Source organism: Mesocricetus auratus, unplaced genomic scaffold (assembly GCF_017639785.1).
Source record: "Mesocricetus auratus isolate SY011 unplaced genomic scaffold, BCM_Maur_2.0 Super-Scaffold_100028, whole genome shotgun sequence".
In the NCBI taxonomy this organism is placed as follows: Eukaryota; Metazoa; Chordata; class Mammalia; order Rodentia; family Cricetidae; genus Mesocricetus; species Mesocricetus auratus.
Window position 1 is genome coordinate 16,575,724 of NW_024429209.1, and position 19,586 is coordinate 16,595,309.

Sequence of the window (19,586 nt, forward strand, 5' to 3'; positions counted from 1 at the left end):
TCAGCAGCCTGGAGCTCCCCCCTGCTTTTGTGGAGGACCCAGGTTCGGTTCCCAGCACTCGTGGTGAGTTGCTCTCACAACCATCTGTAACTCCCGTCCTGGGGGATCCAGTACCCTTGTCCGGACTCTGTGGGTGTGGGGCATGTACATGCAGGCAAAATACTCGTACACAAAAGTGAAATAATTAATAATTTTTTTTTTTTGAGGCAGGGTTTCCTCTGTGTAACAGCTCTGGCTGTCCTGGAACTCGTTCTGTAGACCAGGCTGGCCTCAAACTCAGAGATCAGCCTGCCTCTGCCTTGAAAGTGCTGGAATTAAAGGCGGGTACCACCACCACCACCCAGCCATAATAGTAATTTTTGGTTTTTTTTTGAATTTTTGAGACAGGTTTCTGACCTGGAACTCACAGAGTTCCTGAGTGCTGGGATTAAAGGCGTGCGCCACCCCCGCCTGGCGCTAGCAGTAGTTTTAAAGTTTTTTATTGAGGGTCTAGTAATATGCCTCAGCAGGTAAATTTGTCTCACAGCCGTGATAATCCTCAAAACTCGGGGATTAAAAGCAGGGAGGGGGGGAGGGGACAACGGGCGCGCAGATTTTCCTCTCAGTCCACGTTTGGGCTATGGTTCATCCATACACGAACACAAACACTAATGATCCACCGTTAAGAATAAACTCGGTGAATGAATGACGCGGCCTGCATTGCCTCCTTCATTTGCAGTCAGGATTCAGGGGGAAACTCAGACGGCTAAATAATTCAGACTCAGGATCAGGTTCTGGGATGCAGCGTCTCCAGGAGTGGGACGGCAGTTTGACTGTGTCTGTCACTGTCCTCAAGAACCTTTGGACAGTGTTTTGCCTCAGGCATCCACGGAGTATGGCACCAAGTTGGTATCTCTCCAAAGCCCCAAAACAATGTCTGCTCTATCCATCCAAGTTATTGGGTAATTCCTTGAAAAGCAGGGGCATGCGTTGTGTGTACTGTCATGAACTGCTCAAACGACATTTTCAAGTCTTTCCCTGGTCCCGGGGGTGTGACTTAGCAGTGAGCCGCTTGCCTAGTACGGGTGAGGCCCTGGCTTGGCGCCCAGGTACTGCAAAATATAAAAATACAGGTGTTTGGTTGAAGCGGAGTCAGGGTGGATGACAAAGACCTGGTCTGTGTTCTTAGGTTGAGCATAACACTGCCCTGAGCCACGCAGGCCTGAGGGCGTACGTCTGGGAGCCCAGCACTCCTGATATGGAAAGGTTGGCTACCCGAGACCCTCTCTCCAACACCAAACCGGACTAAGCGAGACAGCTGGGTTCACCGTCTAACATGTTGACGACAGTGGTGTTGCCAAGGGCACAGGATGAATGACTGCAGAGAGTGCGCGTGTGGCCTATCAGAGGGGACCGGGACCGGGGGCCACGCTCTGTGTTGGAGCAGGCGCTGCTCACGTCAGAGGCCTCATTCCACTGTTGCAGGCCGTTGCAAACCGGGCTCTAGTGCCCTTCCTCTGGGGGACTGAAGTCTAGTTTAGGACAGAGAGCTGTGCATGCCCTCCCTGAAGGAGGCCATGGTGACACTGCCCAGGGAAGGGAGCCTCTGCTCTCCGCCTCTGTTGAACTTTCCTCACAGCCTATCAGGGTTAGTGCGTGTCTGAGTCAGTGAGTCAGAGCCTGTCCTTTTCTCTCATCCTTGTCTTCTGTTCACTACTGTGTGACTTTGAACAACCACTTGGCTACCTTGCGCTCTCATTTTCTCAGCGTGAGGTGAGCAACCTCCTACAATACGGGTTCTTGTATTTTTTTTATATTTATTTTATTTTATGTCTATGAGTGTTTTGCCTGCATGTGTATATGTGTGCCATGTGTGTGCCTGCTGCCCAGGGAGGACAGAAGAGGGTGTGGGGTTCCCTGCAGTTGGAGTTATGAATGGTTGTGAACTACCATGTACATGTTGGTAATCGAACCTGTGCCCTCTGCAAGAGCAAGGAGTGCTTTTTTATTTGTTTTGCTTTTGAGAGAGGTGCCAGCATGCCTAGCTGCATTGTGTGCTCTTAACCACCGAGGCATTCCTATGGGTCAGCTTTGTAATATTTAAAAACTATTTTTAAATTTTTTAGTAAGTGCCTATGTGTGTGTGGGCACGTGAGCATGAGTGCAGTACCCGCGGATGCCAGAAGGGGGCGTGAGATCCTTGGACTCGCCTTATTTCCTTAAGCCAGAGTCTCCAGGACCTGGAGCTAGGATGGTGGTCCTCCTGTCTACACTCCTCACCACACTGGGTTACAGGTCAGAGCCATCTTTGCTAACCTTCTTATTTGGAACTGGGGATTTGAACTCAGGTCCTCACGCTTGTGTTCACTCACTGAAGTCGAAGAGAAGGAGGAGCAATAATATGAGCAAAGGGGTCTCATGATGGGGGAAACCCACAGAATCAGCTGATCCGAGCTAGTGGGAGCTCACTGACTCTGGACCGGCAGCTGGGGAACCTGCACGGGACTGAACTAGGCCCCCTGAATGCAGGTGACAGTGGTGTGACTTGGGGAGTCTGTGTGGCCCCTGACAGTGGGACCAGGATTGAATCCCTAGCACATGAACTGACTTAAAAAAAAAGAATGAAGAGCAGGAGGGGGGAGGAGGAAAGGAGAAGAGGAAGAAGGAAGAGAGGAGGAAGGAGGGGAGGAAGGAGGGGAGAAGGATGGGGGAGGAAGAGGGAGGTGAAGAGGTGGGAAGGAAGGAGGAGGGAGGGGAGGAGGAGAGAGGAGAGGAGGAAGGAGGAGAGGAGGAAGAATGGGAGGAGGAGGGAGGGGAGGGGGAGGTGAGAGGGGAGGGAGGGAGGAGGAAGAAGGGGAGGAGGAGGCCAACAGAGCTCATTTGCTTTCTTTCTAGCCTGTGGGGATACAAGATGTCAGCTGGCTGCAGCCTGGAAGAGGGTCCTCATAGATGCTCCCATGCTGGCCTCGTGTTTTACCCTCCCTGGTGGGAAATAAATGCGTGTTATTAGAGCCTGGGGCTATGGTGATATATCAGTTGGAATCAAGGCAGGACGTTTTATGTCTCGGATACCTTCCCACTTCAATCGTCACTTCCAGAATCCATCAAGTAGGTGACTTCAGTCTGCACATAGACCCGGCCTGCTGTGATAAAGCAGGTTCTCCCCGAAAGACAGCACGCACCTCTGCAAACCTTCCCTTCCCCCTTCCCTTTCTCCCCTTCCCCTGCCCCATCCTCCCCTCAGTCTGTTCCCGACTTTCCCCTTATGCAACGATCTTTACACACTCCTGCCTAGGACACAGTGGGAAATGAATAGAATAGCTACGGATTAGTAGGAATGTTAAAAATACATGTAAGGGGTCATACACATAAAAATAAACCTCACGGGCGTTGGTGGCACACGCCTTTAATCCCAGCACTCGGGAGGCAGAGGCAGGCGGATCTCTGTGAGTTTGAGGCCAGCCTGGTCTACAGAGTGAGTTCCAGGACAGCTTCCAAAACAATACAGAGAAACCTTGTCTTGAAAAACAAAACAAAACAAAAAAAATTATTATGTTTGGACTGAGGCATGGCTCAGAGGTTAAGAGCACTGGCTGTTCTTCCAGAGGTCCCAAGTTCAATTCCCCGTAACCACATGGTGGCTCACAACCATCTGTAATGAGATCTGGTGTGCAAACACACTGCAGGCAGCACACTGTATACATAATAAATAAATCTTTTAAAAAGTTACAGTGTTTACTTGTGTGTGTGGTGTGTGCTCCACAGCACATATGTGGAGGTCTGAGGTCAACATACGGGAGTTAGCGATCTCCTTCTACGTGTGGGTTCCAGGGAAAGGATCTAGCTCAGGTCATCAGGTTTGGCAGCAAGTGCCTTTACCTGCTGAGCCATTTTGCCGGCCCGCAATCTTAATTTTTTCTTCTTTCTACTCGTTCTTGTGGGTCTGTGTAGATGTGGCTTCAGAAGTGAGTCACACAGGGCCCAAGACCTGACGAGGAGCTCAAGCCAGGAAGAAGAAAACACAAAGATGCATTGTGGCGCTCCACGCTGTGACAAGCTGGGTGGCTGGCACAGACAGTGCTGGCTCCCTAAGTGTGTCGGCTGTTTATAGTGAGAGGTGTTCCACCCTCGGGGAATCTCAGCCGGGCTGTCACTCAGTGTGAGGCAATTCGTAGTGGAGTTGAGAAAGCTATAATTTATTTCTTTTTGTTTTGTTTTTGTTTTTAGAGACAGGCTTTCTCTTTGTAGCCCTGGCTGTCCTGGAGCTCACTCTGTAGACCAGGCTGGCTTCGAACACACAGACTGACCTGCCTCTGCCTCCTGAGTTCTGGGATTAAAGGAGCAACATCACGCCTGGCTGCCATTCAATTCTTATTAACAGAGACTTTTTTTCCCTCTTTTTTTCAGTTCCACTATGCATTCAAGTTGTTTCTCGGTTTCATGAGGCTTTTGTTTAAAACAACAGGGCTCCACTTTAAAGGAAAACACAAAGAAAACGAGAAGCACCCAAGATTCTTTCTCCTAAAGTATGCCTCCATATCTTGGTGAATGTTGTGACACACTTTTTAAATAAGTTTCTTTAATTTTTTTTTGCTTGTTTTTTGTTTTAGTTTGGCTTGCTTGGGGATACATAACTAGTTAGTAGGGTGTGCATAGCTAATTTTAGACCAGCCCAGGCAAAACAGTGAGACCCTGCTTTTTTTTGTTTTGTTTTGTTTTGTTTTTAAACTAATAGATTTTTAAATTTTCAGTTGCGGTAGCATACACCTTTAGTCTTAGACTGGGGAGGCAGAGGCAGGCAGACCTTGATGTGTCTGAGGCTAGCCTTGTCTACATAGTGAGTTCCAGGACACCAAAGCTATATGTATTAAAACCTTAAAAAAATTAAATTACTTTTTGTGTGTATGGGTGTTGTGCACCATATGTGTCTGGTGCGTGAGAGAGTCCGAAGAGTGCGTTGGATCCCCTAGAAATGGAGTTACAGGTGTTTGTGAGCAGGTGCTGGGAACCGAATCCAGGGGCTCCTAATCAGGGAGCCATTTCTTCACTACTGACAAAGTTTTATCAATTGGAGAGTGAGGTTGCTTAGTGGTAAGTCACTTGTGACCAAGCCTTATGTCCTGAGTTTGAGTCTTGGGACCACGGGGTGAAAAGGAGAGAACCAACTCCCTCATATTGTCTTCTGACCTTCACACGCAGGGCAAGGTGTGCGTGCACCGCCCCCCCCCACAATTTCTTTTCACATGTGTGTGTGTGTGTGTGTGTGTTCCTGTGTAAGTGTGTGCATGCTGCACAGGACATACGGGAAGGATAGCGCTTCCAAGAACTGAACTCGGGTCGTGAGGCTCATGTGGCAAGTGCTTACTCAGCCGCTGAGAAGCCATTCCACACTTTACTCACACACCGGCAATCGTTACCTGCCGAACTGTATGCCTCCACAGACTTTCTGTGTTGGCCGACATGGCTACACCTGACCTTTGCCAGCGGCTGTACAGTGGTAGTGGGTGGGACTTTGGTGTATGTGAGCTTTTGGCTGGCTTTGAGGGACAGCCAGCTGTATGCGGCTGGCTGACATCCTCACTGTGCTCTGTGCTAGGTAGCATCCTGCGAGCTTAGTTCGTTCACAGGTGAGAGGTGGTAAATCCCAAACAGTACGACAGTTACACCAAAGTGGACCCACCCCTGTCCTAGCCACCTGCAACCCCAGCACCTGGCAGAAGGATCAGGAGTTCAGACTACGCAGTGAGTTGGAGGCCAGGCTGGGCACTTGTACCCACACACAGATACACACAATTAATTTTTTAAGGATTTTTTTTTTTTTTTTGGTTTTTCGAGACAGGGTTTCTCTGTGGCTTTGGAGGCTGTCCTGGAACTAGCTCTTGTAGACCAGGCTGGCCTCGAACTCACAGAGATCCGCCTGCCTCTGCCTCCCGAGTGCTGGGATTAAAGGCGTGCGCCACCAACGCCCGGCCTAAGGAATTTTTTTTAAAAAAGGGTTTTGGTAAAAAGACATTTTTACCCCCAGATAGATTTTCCCTGTATATCTCTGCCCGTCCTGGAACTCACTCGTAGAACAGCTGACCTCCAATTCAGAGATCCACCTGCTTCCGCCTCCTGAGTGCTGGGATTAAAGATGTGCACCACCACCTGTCTAAAAATGTTGTTTTTTTTTTTTTTAAATAAAAGCGAAAAGCAAAATTTGCCTTTTATCCTTTATGGCTCATTGCCTTCTGGAAAATCATACCAAATAGTCCTCATTCTACATATGCAATACTTTTTGTCTATCCAGTTATTTACTTTGAGACGAGGGTCTCTTGAAGCCCAGGCTAGCCTACAACTCCCTATATAGCTGGGGAGAGACTTGATCTCTTGACCCTACTTCCTTCCCAGGCCTCACCCATCTCCATTTACATCAGCACTGAGGAGGGAGAGTGTCCACAACACAATGGACTGTTAACTTTCCATTTTGTCCCTGTGACCCTCAAAGAGAAATGTAGATACGAATTTCAGGAAACCAAACTGAGTGTGGTGTGACTTGGAGGTAAAATCTGGGCTTAGTGTTAACACAGAGCAAATGAGGAGAAGCCTTCTTTTCCAGCTCTTTGGAAATCCTTCCTGATTCTCTGGAGGGGATACCAGTCCAGCAGAGCTAAGATTTAATTATGTGATTCATAATCACCAGTCCACTCCCTTCAGGAGACAATAGCACCTTCCTAATTTTTCTCTTTCACATTCCTGTATTTCTTTCTTTCTTTTTTTTTTTTTTGTTTTTCGAGACAGGGTTTCTTTGTGGCTCTGGAGGCTGTCCTGGAGCTCGCTCTTGTAGACCAGGCTGGTCTCAGACTCACAGAGATCCTCCTGCCTCTGCCTCCCGAGTGCTGGGATTAAAGGTGTGCGCCACCAACGCCCAGCTAAATTCCTGCATTTCTTAATAAGGCCAGATAAGTGGGGTTCAGAGCTGTTTTCTGTACAGACAAGAGCACACTAAACAAAAGACTTAGGAAGCAGTGGATGTTCAGTTAAAATAAACAAGCAAAAAAAAAAATCAGTTGCTAGGCGTGGTGGCTCATGATTTTAATATCAGCCAGGGCTACCAGCGAGACTCCATCTCAAAAAACAAACAACCGAACAAATAAAGGAGGAAAACGTGTGTGTCAGTGTAGGTCCCTGGGATGTCTTAGTCAGTAAAGGCACTTGCTACCATTCCTGATGACCTCAACTGAGTTTGATTCCCAGGACCTGTGTGGTCAAGAACACAGACTATAGATACCCTCTGACTTTCACACTTAGGCTGGTGGCATACTTCATTCCCATAACACACACACACACACACACACACACACACACACACACAGATACACACATACAAAATAATGTCATGCAGCAAAGCTAAAAAGCACATCACAGTTTTATCAGCCACAGCGAATCTAATGAGACAGAATTATTCAGTGAAACTAATAGGTAAGCTGTTGTAGTAGTCCATGTCTGAAATAACCCCAGGCTCTCCAACAGCAGGGGACTACCTGCACCTCCCATGGGGTTTAGTTCAACTGAGATGGTATTTAAACAGTCTGAAAATAGTGGTCAGTGTTTCTAATGTAAGCTCTAACAGGGAAGTTCCCATTTCTGCCTTTCCTTGACAAAACGTACGTAGCTCTTTAAGCCGCACGGAGTCCAGACCTCAATTGCCATAGCCATGGGGGGGTCTCAGTGTGAACCAGCAGCCTGTGCTGATGCACTGCCACACCCCACCTGCCGGACCTGGCTGCCGGCCCTCTTACCTGTTTGGCCCCAGGAGGTGTTTAGACTTCACCACACCCTTTCCAAGCTGGAAGCCTGTGCTCGGCAGGTCTCTTTATGGCAGGCTATTCCTGCGGCTCAGAGCAGCGGCCTGTTCTCCCTCCCACTTTGTAAGACCTGATAGCTTGTACTTTGTTCTTTGTGTTCAGAAACCAGCCAGGAGTGGAGAGGAGGTCTCTCCTGTGAGTTGGTGCCATCAGGGACATTGAAATCCTGGCTCCCGAGCACATGGGGTGGGGGAGGGGAAGAGTGACAGCCAGGAAGGGGAGGGGGGGGGGATTAGGGAGTAACAGAAACACCGGTGCTTACAGCATTTTTATGTTCTTTTGGGAAAACAACACAAAACAAATCTCCATCCTGCTGCTTTTATTTTCTTTTTAAGTTGCCCCTTGTCTATGTATAATTAGACACTGGGATGTAGTTTGCTGCTGTCAGAATAGCAGACGTTTTAGACATGGTAGATCCTCTTAGATAAACACATTGCCCAGTTTCCTGAATAAGCGAGGCGTAAGCACAACCGGCCAGCTTCTGGCGTGACTCGAAGGCGCCCTGGAAGGCCTCTCGGTGTTTTCTTCCCCAGCTGTAGGTGCTGGTCTGCTTTTTCCTACTGTAATGGCACCAGACTGAGTTTTGCCTTTCTGAAGAATACAGCGCCCCCCATTATTATTTCTTAGTTTGATTGTATTGTAGTCTCATGCTCTGCATTCTAATTTAAATGGAACTGCGAAGGGAGAATGCAAATCCCCTCCATTCAAATCCAAAAGAAAATAAATGGATTTTTTTTATGGCCTAAAGGATCTATTCATTACCAAATCGTTTATCTTTTCAGGAAACGCGGCTTATACATCCCATAAACTGGGGGTGCTGTCTTTATTTTCTTCATTTCCCTCCCTTCTTTGACACGTTTACTTGTTCTTTCAAATCGCCCCGAATTTCTGCCGATAGGGGCAGCTTATATCGGGCAGAATAAAAATGTAATTAATATCGTGGAAAAGAAAGCAAAGCTTGTAAAAGGGCTTGGCCGTGCTCACAGTGAAAACACGAGAATAAACAGACTGAGAATCCAGTCAGGTGGGTGCCCCCGGTCTTCTTACAACGGAGTGTTTGAAAGGACAGACACTCGGCTCCACCAGTGCAACGAGACTGACAGAGGGTGGACAAAGACGGTGTTTTTAACTGGCTGCCTTCTCCTGCCATGGTGTGGATCTCCAGGAGAGCCAGAGGGACTGTAGACTGCTTACCATAGCTGGGAGTTTGGCATTTGTAAGCCAGGCCGGGCTTTTACTAAGCACTGCGGTATATTTATCTCTTGATTAAAGAATCCAGCTTGGAGGCAGGGCCTGGAGAGGGGACCCCGGCACATACAAACAGCTGGGGCACATCAGGCTAACTCACTTCTCACCTTGCTGACTCCAGAGCACCCTCATATATATTATATTATATTATTAATACATATTGATTAACTTTTAGCACACACCTTTAATCTCAGCATTCAGGAAGCAGAGGCAGGTGGATCTCTGTGAGTTTGAGACCAGCCTGGGCTGCAGAGAGATTTCCAGGACAGTCAGGACTGATATATAGAGAAACCTTGTCTCTGAAAACCAAGAAAAAAAAGTTTCAAAATATTTATTATTTATTTTAGCGTGCATGCATGAGTGTGTGCAGAGGCCAAGGAACAACTTGAGGGAGTCAACTCTGTCCTTCTACTGTGTGGGCTATGGGACCTGAAGTCAGGAGATTGGGCTTGGTGGCATGCTTTTATCCATGGAGTATGTCGCTGCAGACCTGACCCCATTTTCTTTTTCTCTCTTTTAAGACAGGATCTCATTATGTGTCTCTAGCCAACCTGGGACTTCCAGAGATCTGCCTGCCTCGGCCTCCCAAGAGCTGGGATTAAAGCTGTGTGCCACCACTGCCCGGCTTGAAGATTTGTTTTTATTAATCTAACTTACAGATGTAGAAAGATGGTTCGGTGCTGAGGAGTGCTTTCTGCTTTTGCAGAGGACTGAGTTTGGCTGCCGGCATCTTGCAATTACCTGCAACTTCAGCCTCAGGAGATCCAACACACTTGTCTGGCTCTTCTCATGCGCTGCAATCCCCTTTACAAACCCACACACAGACACATTCATATGCACATAACTAAGAAAATAAAATAATTTAAAACCACGGGCATGTGGATGTGCGTGTGACCAAGTGCACGTGCCCATGGAGACCAGAAGAGGGCGTCAGATCTCCCGGAGCTGGAGATGCAGGAGGTTGCATCACCAGAGCGCCACGAGTGCTGGAAACAGAACCGTGGTTCACAGAAGAACAACAGGCATTGTTAACCCCTGAGACATTTCATTTCTCCACACACCTCACCCGGTTTTTCTTTTGAGACAGGTTCAAGCTATCTTCAAATTCCAGGCAGCTTTCCTTCCGAGGCCTTCGGAGAGGTAGCGTTCCAGGCGTGAGCTATTGTGGCTAGTTTCCTTCCAAAGCTGGATGGCTTTGAGGCGAGAAACAGCAGTGACAGGCACATGGAGCTGGCTCTCATAGTTTCAGGCATTCACCTTTCACAGATCACGTGATTTTGCAGGAGTCCCAGCACACTGACTTTGCCCATTTGTGTTTATGTGTCCCTGGGATTTCGGAGCAAAGTGAATAGCATGCCTTTGTTCTCACTAGATTGAACTCTGATAGCTAATCTGGTTTAGTTATGGCTGCATTGTTTAAGTCTCACTAATTACAGTGCAATGATGTACAGTGGCAGAGGGGACAATTTAGATGCTCACTGGAAGAAGGGGGAAGATAGACCGAGCTAAGAAAGGCACAGTTTCTCAAAGCAATCCCCCAGGGCCAATTTAAAGGCTGCTTTGCCAAGCTGTTTACATTGAAAATCTTAAACACACCGGCTTGTTTTCATACAGGCAGACCCGTGCGGAGGAAATTGGGAGATCTTGGGGGCTGATCCCGAGCTTCCTGCTATCATGATTCTGGTGTGACACCAAGCTGCCTTCTGCTCCATGTCACTCACGGGGGAAGGATCGGGGAGTGGACAGGCCCATCAACAGCTTCTTGGCAGAAGACAAGGAGATGCTCTGGGAAGAGCAGGGTAGGGGACAGGGATGGGCGGGGCTGGAGTGTGTGCAGCTCAGCCGAGCAAACACAAGGATCTGAGATCAGATCTCTAGCGTCCAGGTGGGAAGCTGGGGAGTCAGCGTGCACCTGCAACCCCAGAGCTGGGGGAGGCGGAGACAGGCGGGGTGGCCGAGGCTCACTGGCCAGCTGCTCTAGCTTAGTGGAGTGGACTCCAGGTACATCGAGAGATCTTGTCTCAAAATAGAGAGATTCCTGGTGTTGACCTCCGGTCCCTCTGCAGCAAACAACCGAACAAGAGGTAGAGACGTGAACGCGGCAGGCCAGTCCATGGAACCAAGTCAAGAATAATTGAGCATTTAATGAGGTGCCTTGCTTCCTGCAAGGAGACCGTCTGGGATTGGAGGAGAAGGGAAAACAGGGGCCTGATATAGCAATGTTTACCTACACTACTTCTTTTGGGTTTTAGGGGTTGGCTCTTAGCTTCCAATTGTCCTACACGTTGCGATTTATTTGGGGGAATTCCTGAGGCAGGAGTAGAGGACACATCTATGGCCTGGCAGGGGGACTGAACAAACTGTAACTACATTGGAGGTATATTTGGCAGTGGACACTTCGTAGCACCAAGAAATAAGATTGAGAACAACTAAAAAGTGTTGTTCCGGTATGAAAGTCCTAGAATGCTCAGCCTAACTAAGGTGTGCGGATTGTCTAAGAAAGAGCATAGGTTTCTGATTTTTTTTCTATAAATCATAGACATCACTCGGTTCAGTGGCTTTATTAGGTGGTGGGGTGGGGGCAAAGGCAGCTCCTCAGAAGGAAGGAAAGAGATGATAGGGGAGTCCCACAGCCCGTGTTAAGGGTGACTCGCTCATTTAGCGTGTCAAAACAGTAATGCAGAAAACAGATTTTTTAAAAACATGAATGTGGGAAGAGTTGACTTTCACTTGTCCCCACACTTCCAGGGATTGTCCAGGATTCTAAGCTCTGGGGGTTTCATGTAGACGTCTGAGAGGAAAAATAGCATTGCTCAGCTGTTGGGCTGACCTGCTCCGTGGTCTGAATTCTGTACACACGAAGTAAGCCTTTTGCACCTCTTCTGTCTAGGCTGTAAAGTGTACTTAATAGCAATTCAGTCTGTCTGTCTGTTGTAGGGATTGAAATTGATAAGGCTGGTTGAGCAATGGTTACATAGCTTAAGACCAGAGAAATCTGATGTGGGGCCGGAGATGAAACATACATGCATGAGGATCTTGATTTAATCCCCAGTACTGTACACACACACACACACACACACACACACACACACACACACATGCACGCAGGCAGGCACACACTCATGCACGAACACACACATGCACACACACGCTCACATGCACACAGGAACATACACAAACACACACACATGTGCATACATTGCATGCACATGGCCAGTGATCTGGCATGGCATCAAAGTTACGTTTTAAATCATTCCTAGTGGAGTATGCTGGCACGTGCCTCTAATCTCCAGAGCTGGAGACAGGAGGATCAGGAGTTCAGGGTCATCACTATTTCAGGCCCGTCTGGGCTACATGAAATTTAACCCCCCACAAAAACCCAAAGCAACAGACATAAAATTATTTTGGAATCTTCTATTTTGATTAGTTGACTTTCGCATGCTTGTTAGTAACCTAAAATAGAATGACTTTCCTGTAAATTCATGCACATGGAAAAAGTTTCAATGCTTTGGAAAACATGGTATTTGGCAGTTGGACTTAATTCCCGTGTGTGTGTGTGTGTGTGTGTGTGTGTGTGTGTGTGTGTGCGCGCGCGCGTAGTTCAGAGAACAAGTGTTGGGAGTTGGCTCTCTCCTTCCACTGTGCGGCAGCAGTGACGGAACTCCGTCAGGCCTGGCTGTAAGCTCTTCACCCCGCTGAGCCATCTCATTGGCTTCCACCTCATTTTCCAAGACAGGGCTCTCTCACTGCACCTGGAGCTTATCAGCCGTGCTAGACCGCCTGCCTAGTGAGCTCCAGGGAGCCTTCTGGGTTTGTTCTGGATCACAGGTGTACAGGTGTGCATCATCAAGCCCAGCTGTGGATTCAAACTCAGATCCTTTTGCTTGTACGGAAGGTGTGTTACCAACTGAGTTGTCTCCCCAGCCCCAGGCTAACTAAACTTAGATTGTTACTACTACTATTTTACGTGTATGGGTATCTTTTTTTTTTTAGTTTTTCAAGACAGGGTTTCTCTGTACTGTTTTGGAGACTGTCTTGGAACTCATTCTTGTAGACCAGGCTGGCCTCGAACTCACAGAGATCTGCCTGCCTCTGCCTCCCGAATGCTGGAATTAAAGGCGTGCGCCACCAACGTCCGGCCCACGTGTATGGGTATCTTGTTTGAATGTATGTCTGTACACCATGTGTGTCTGGTGCCTGCGGTGTTCAGATTGGGTCTCAGATCCCCTGGAACTGGAGCTGGAGATGATTGTGCGCTGCCACATGGTTGCTGGGAATTGAACCCGTCCTTTGCAAGAACGAGTGCTCTTAGCTGCGAAGCCATTCTCCAGGCATCGGCTCTTTCCCAGTGCTCCCGTCCCACGTCACCCCAAGCCTAGGCCACCGCCAGTCCACTGCATAGCTCTGTGGTTCTGCCCTGCACACTTCGTACTACACACAGCACATGATAGCTCGAGTGCGGCTTGATTCACTTACTGTAAGGTCGTAGAGGTTTATTCATTCTGTGCTGGCTCGGTGGCTCAGCGGGTAAAGGCACTTACAGCCAAGCCTGGTAACTTGAGTTCAATCCTTGGTCCCCACACGGTGGTGGAGAGAGAGACCTGACTCTTACAAGCTGTCTTCTGACCTCTGCATGCAAACTGTGGCAACCCTAGTCCCCCACAATGTACACAAGAAATAAAAAAGGTAACTGAAAAGAAGTTTCTCGAGGAACGATGGATTTGTGGACATTTCTTCTGAACCTGACCTCACACTAGTCCCTTACCTCTGTGCCTCAGTGTCCTCCTTTCAATAGGGACTTCTAAAAATGGGGGGCAGCACATCACATACAAGTTTGTAGAAACTTCTAGGGAGCCTTTGCTATCACCGAAGGAACCAGTGCATGCCACCGAGGTATGTAGCTAACACTCTTGCTAGTGCGTGCTGTATTTTAGAGTATTGCCCAGAGACCTTGGGCTTTTGTTTTAAATTTAAAAAGTTACCCCCCAAAAGAGGCTTATTTCTTTTGTAGCAACTATCCATACCTTAATCCTTTTGCCGTCAAATAATATCTCATTCCTTGTGTGCTTTGTGCATGGTGGTTATCTGGATTCAGCTCAGGTTGTTTTGTTTTGTAAGTATTACGGGGTATATGTTTTTGTGTGTGGAATGCTGGAGAGGCCTGGCCAGGAAAGTTCTAGACAAAACCCTGATTGTTGTAAAATGAACGGAGACTTGCAGGACAACTTGGTGCTTCCCTGTTTGTGGTGTGGGAAAGAGGAGCCCGGAGATGCCGGAGGGCGGGCACGGTGCCTGCTTCGTTGTCAGGCCCAGCCTGGTGCCAGCATGACCCGAACTCTTCTTGTGGCTCTCGGCTCTCCCTTGAGAACAGAGCCAGTGATCCAGTCAGTGGTGGAGCTCACCTTTAATCCCAGGCCTCAGGAGACAGAGGTAGGCAGATATCCGTGAGTTCGAGGCCAGCCTGGTCTACAAAGTGAGTTCCAGCACAGCCAGGACTGTTACACAGAGAAACCCTGTCTCAAAAAAAAAAAAAAAAAAAAAAAAAGTAGAACCAGTCAAAGTTATCCTTGTCTCTTCTTCCCACCCTCCCACCTTCCCACTCTCCCACAATCCCACACTGGATCCTAGGCCTCACGCAGTCCAGGGAAAGCTGTCTGGAGGAGCCACATCTCTGCTGAACCGCAGCCTTTCAGGGTAAGAGTTGGTTGGCTTTTGCTCCCGCCTTCCCTCCATTCCCCTCCCCCTTCCTTCCTGTCTCCCTTCTTCCTTTTCTGCTTTGTTTTGAGTCAGTCTGTATTTTTAGCATTGGCTAGCCCAGAACTCCATATGTAGACCAGACTAGCCTCAAACTCAAAGAGATCCACCCGCCTCTGCTGGGATTAAAGACGTGCCCCGCAAGTCGTATATGTGTTTTTTGTTTGTTTTGTTTCTCTGTCATTAAAAACAAAACAAACCAGAACTCTGGAGGCAGAAGTAGGCAGATCTCCATAGTCGAGTCCAGCCTGGTCTACAAATTGATTTCCAGGACATCTAGAGCTGTTACACAGAGAAAACCCGTTCTGACAAAGCCAAAACAAAACAAAACCAAAAATAAAAACAAAACTGAACAACACCCCCTTCCAAAACAAAACAAAAACATTTCTTTATACCATGATGTGCCTGCGGAGGTGGTTGGGGGCAGAGCATCTTTCCTTCCAGTGACTTTGACAGAAACGGTTCATCTGAGCCGGGCGTTGGTGGCGCACGCCTTTAATCCCAGCACTTGGGAGGCAGAAGCAGGTGGATCTCTGTGAGTTCGAAGCCAGCCTGGACTACCAAGCGAGTTCCAGGACAGCCTCCAAAGCCACAGAGAAACCCTGTCTCGAAAAACCAAAAAAAAAAAAAAAAAAAAAAAACGATTCATCTGAGTGGCTCCAGCCTGTCTCCTTGGCCATCCACAGCCCCTGAGATGGGAATGCCATGGTGGCGCTCTGCTCTGCTTCCTTCTGCCGTGGGTTGGGCAGTGTCTTTCTCTACTGTCCACCTGAGTACAGCCGCCCCCCTCTGCTTCCCGCCCACCGAGAGGTGGAGAATTTTCTGTGCCATGTGCTCACACACCCTGAGCCAGCACCCTGGGTTAAATAGCCATGGACAGGATCCTCTGACGTGAGCCCTGGCGAAGTGTGGCACAGAAAGGAAAAAGCATGGACTCTGGGAAGAGAAGCCAGAGTACAGGAGAAGGGGAACTTCCATGAGCAGGAAGGAAGGTCACCCCGAAGCTTCAGAGCAGTCTGCCAGACCAGAGATTTTTAACAGTCAGAAGGAAGAAAAGGCACTCGCCACACAAGCCTGACTCCCATGGTAACATAGGAGAACCAATTCCTGAAGGCTGTCCTCACTGCCACACATGATGTACCCTCAGTACACACACATTTGAAGAGATTTCTGTTGGGTTTGGTTTTGGGTTTCAGACAGTATTGTTATGAAGCCCTGGCTGTCCTGGAACTTACTATGTAGACCAGGCTGGCCTCAGTCTCACAGAGATCTGCCTGCCTCTGCCTTCTGAGTGCATGGGTGTGTGTGTGTTCCCATCCCTGCTAAGATAATAAAAAAAAAAAAAAGCTTGGATTTGCTGAGAGACTCTGATACTAACAGTTGGTGATTTGGGGGTAAACCAACAGTAAGCTTTTCTTCTTCTTTTTTAAAAATTGATTTATTTTTTTACATTCCAAACAGTAAGTTTTGAGAAGACTGTTTCGAAAATCAAAGTTCTGGCAGAAGAAAAATCCTGTGCTGACATATATCAAGACTAACCCATTACTGGCTTTTGCATCTTCATAAAGTCAAAGTAAACCTTGGATATAGATTAGATAACTAACATAAATAAGTTAGATAAAAAAAGACAAAGTGGAGCTGGAGAGATGGCTCAGTGGTTAGGAGCACTGTGTGCTCTTCCAGAGGACCCGGGTTCAATTCTCAGCACCCACATGGCGGCTCACAACTGTCTGTAACTCCAGTTCCAGGCGATCTGACACCTTAATACTTATATACATGAAACATGAATAAATTATGAAAAGGAAAAGACGGAGAGGGACTGGAGAGATAGCTTGGCAACCCCTTGGTCTACTATCTTACGAAGGCCTGGAAGTCCAGAGGAGGATGCGATGCCTTCTGGTCTCTCTCGTGTGTGCAGGCATACACAGATACACACATTTATAATAATAAGAAAGGGTGCTCCAGTGAGATTCTGGTTCAGCCAGCCTAATAAAAAGGGTAACCAGAGAATGGCCTGGGTGTGACCAAGATTTCTGTAAGCGAGGGCACCTGGGGCTTCCACAGTTGCTCCCTGAAGTGACACCGTAACCACCTGGTTCTGGTCGGTTTGGGACTTCCCTGGTTTTAGCACTGAAATTCCCACGTCTTAGGGAAACCCCCAAGTACTCAGTGAACTGGATTGTTAGCCACCTTACCAGGTGACCCTGCATGATTGATTGGGAAGTCCAGAAGATTCTGACCTTTTTTCTTTTTTTTTTTTTTAAACATAGAGGCTCATGTTGCCTAGGCTGGTCTCAAAGTTGATATATAGCTAGAACAAGTCTGATCTCTCTCTCTCTCTCTCTCTCTCTCGCTCTCTCTCTCTCTCTCCCTCTCCCTCCCTCTCTGAGACAGGGTTTTTCTGTGTAACAGTTCTGGCTGTCCTGGAACTCACTTTGTAGACCAGGTTGGCCTTGAACTCACAGATATCTGCCTACCTCTGCCTCCCGAGTGCTGGGAGTAAAGGCGTGCACCACCACTGCCCATCAAACCCGAACTTTTGACTCTTCTGCCTCCTCCATCCAAGATATAGCTGTGTACGACCATGACTGATTTTTGTGTTCTTAAATTTTTTCCCTTAAACTTAAAAAGAATGTTTATTTTTTATTTTATGTATATGAGTGTTTTTACCTTCATGTATGTATATCACATGTGTGTACAGTGTCCTTGGAGGTCAGAAGAGGTCACCATATACTCTGTAACTGGTGTTAAGGATGGTTGCAAGCCACTCTGTGGATTCTGGGAACCGAACTGAGGATCTCTGGAAAAGGAGCCAGTACTCTGAACTACCGACCCCCCTTTGTAGCCTCTCACTGCACCTGACTGTATCTGGCGCTGGAGATGGAACACAGAACTTCATGCATGCTGGACAAAACATGCTACCAACTGAGCTCCATCCACGACTCGGGACTCTAGAACATTAAGATTGAGTGGGACACCAGCCGAGCGGTGGGATCCCAGCACTCAGGAGGCAGAGAGGCAGATCTCTGTGTTTGAGGCCAGCCTGGTCTACAGAGCCATTCCAGGACAGGTTCCAAAGCTACAGAAGAGGTCCCAAACAACAAACAGGAAGATTGATGGTCCTCACGGATGGACTAGGAAGGACTCCTGCGTGCATTGCCGGTGGGGCTACTCTGTCCCCCTCGAGCTCCCTCTCCAGACTGACTAATGAAGAATTGATTGAGATATGGTTCTAGAAATAGTATGTGTAAGGATTCAGGCATTATGCTGGCCTGCCCCTGTCACCAGGCAGAATGCCCTCAGGCAGTGCCCTGGTCAGCCCAGGGTTCAATGGTTGCTTAGTCTGCACGCAGGTGCAAAGGACCCCTTTAAAAGAAAGATCTCGCCCTCTTCCCCACTTATGCTCTCTTTCCCTCTTTCTTTCCCGCTGTTCTCCAGGGCCAGACATGACTTTTCCTGGCTCTGTCTTCTGTCCTCTGTGTGTCTCTGTACCTCTTTTTTCTGTCCTTCCTCCTTTCCCTTTCTAATGAAACTTCTCACTTAAGCTCTGTCTGCCTGGCGTGTTTGTCCCTCCGCCTCGGTCACCCTCGCCTGCCATGGGATCCGCCAAAGTCCCCCACAAGCTTTATCTAACAGTATGTTCTCCAGGGGACCTTTGTGCACATTTGAGGTTAGATAACCACGCTTCTCAAAGGATAAAATTCGATCTCCGGGATGGAGATCCTGATAACAGCCTCTGTTCTTAGGTCAGGACCTAGCTACTCCTTTAATTCTGGATAACAAGTGCGCCCCCTACCCCCCCCTCAACCCACTATGCCTCTAATGCGCTAAACGGAGATAAGAAAGATGATTCTGCTGGGCGTTGGTGGCACACGCCTTTAATCCCAGCACTCGGGAGGCAGAGGCAGGTGGATCTCTGTGAGTTCGAGGCCAGCCTGGTCTACAGAGTGAGTTCCAGGACAGCCTCCAAAACAATACAGAGAAACCCTGTCTCGAAAAACCAAAAAAAAAAAAAAAAAAAAAAAAAAAAGAAAGATGATTCTATGGTGACGCCCTTGTATCAGGTAAAAGTTCATACCGTCTTCCTGAGAATTAGGGAATTGCTGCAAGAAGTAGTAAAAAATTAGGACACTGCTATCAACCAGAAACTCTTCACAGTGTTTCCCACGGAGAACCCCAGTTCGAGGTTTGGCAAGCGCCTGAGTGCATGTGTGTGTGTGTGTAGCATAGGTATAGAGAATGTGTGTAAGCCAGAGAACAGTTTGGTGGAGTCAGCTGTCTCCTACCTTTCATAGGTTCCAAGGATTGAACTCTGTTCGTCTTGTTTTGCAGCAAGCTCTTTACCTTGACAACCCCACGATTCACATCCATCCGTCTGTCTGTCTATCATCTATCTATCTATCTATCTATCTATCTATCTATCTATCTATCTATCATCTATCTGTCTATCTATCTATCTGTCTATCTATCTATCTATCTATTTATTTATCCATCTATGGGTCCCCTGGCCTTGAATTTGGAGTCATACCAATATGACTTTGAACTCTTGATCTTTCTGCCTCCACTACAGTATGTTGTGATTACAGGCATGCACCACCAAGTCCGTCTCTTCAAACTGCATTTTTAAACCTCGCCTGGTACTCAAGCCAAAACCAGTTCCTTTTCCGGGTGTAGTTCTATTTAGAGACTCGAGAATACACAAGAGTAATTGCCCACGGTCTCACCCTCGCCCGAATTGGGCAAACTCTGTTGCTACAT

At 47.9% G+C, this 19,586-nt stretch overlaps 2 long non-coding RNA genes across 2 annotated transcripts; one reads left to right on the forward strand and one right to left on the reverse strand.

The window, feature by feature from the left end:
- Positions 1-463: 463 nt before the first annotated feature.
- LOC121134540 lies at positions 464-7,878 on the reverse strand. The gene is made up of 2 exons (XR_005871627.1): positions 7,761-7,878; positions 464-1,091 (listed from the first exon to the last, which is right to left on the reverse strand). It is a non-coding gene; the product is annotated as an uncharacterized LOC121134540 (long non-coding RNA).
- Positions 1,456-2,990, forward strand: LOC121134539. Its single transcript, XR_005871626.1, has 3 exons — positions 1,456-1,752; positions 2,106-2,274; positions 2,875-2,990. It is a non-coding gene; the product is annotated as an uncharacterized LOC121134539 (long non-coding RNA).
- Positions 7,879-19,586: the final 11,708 nt, after the last annotated feature.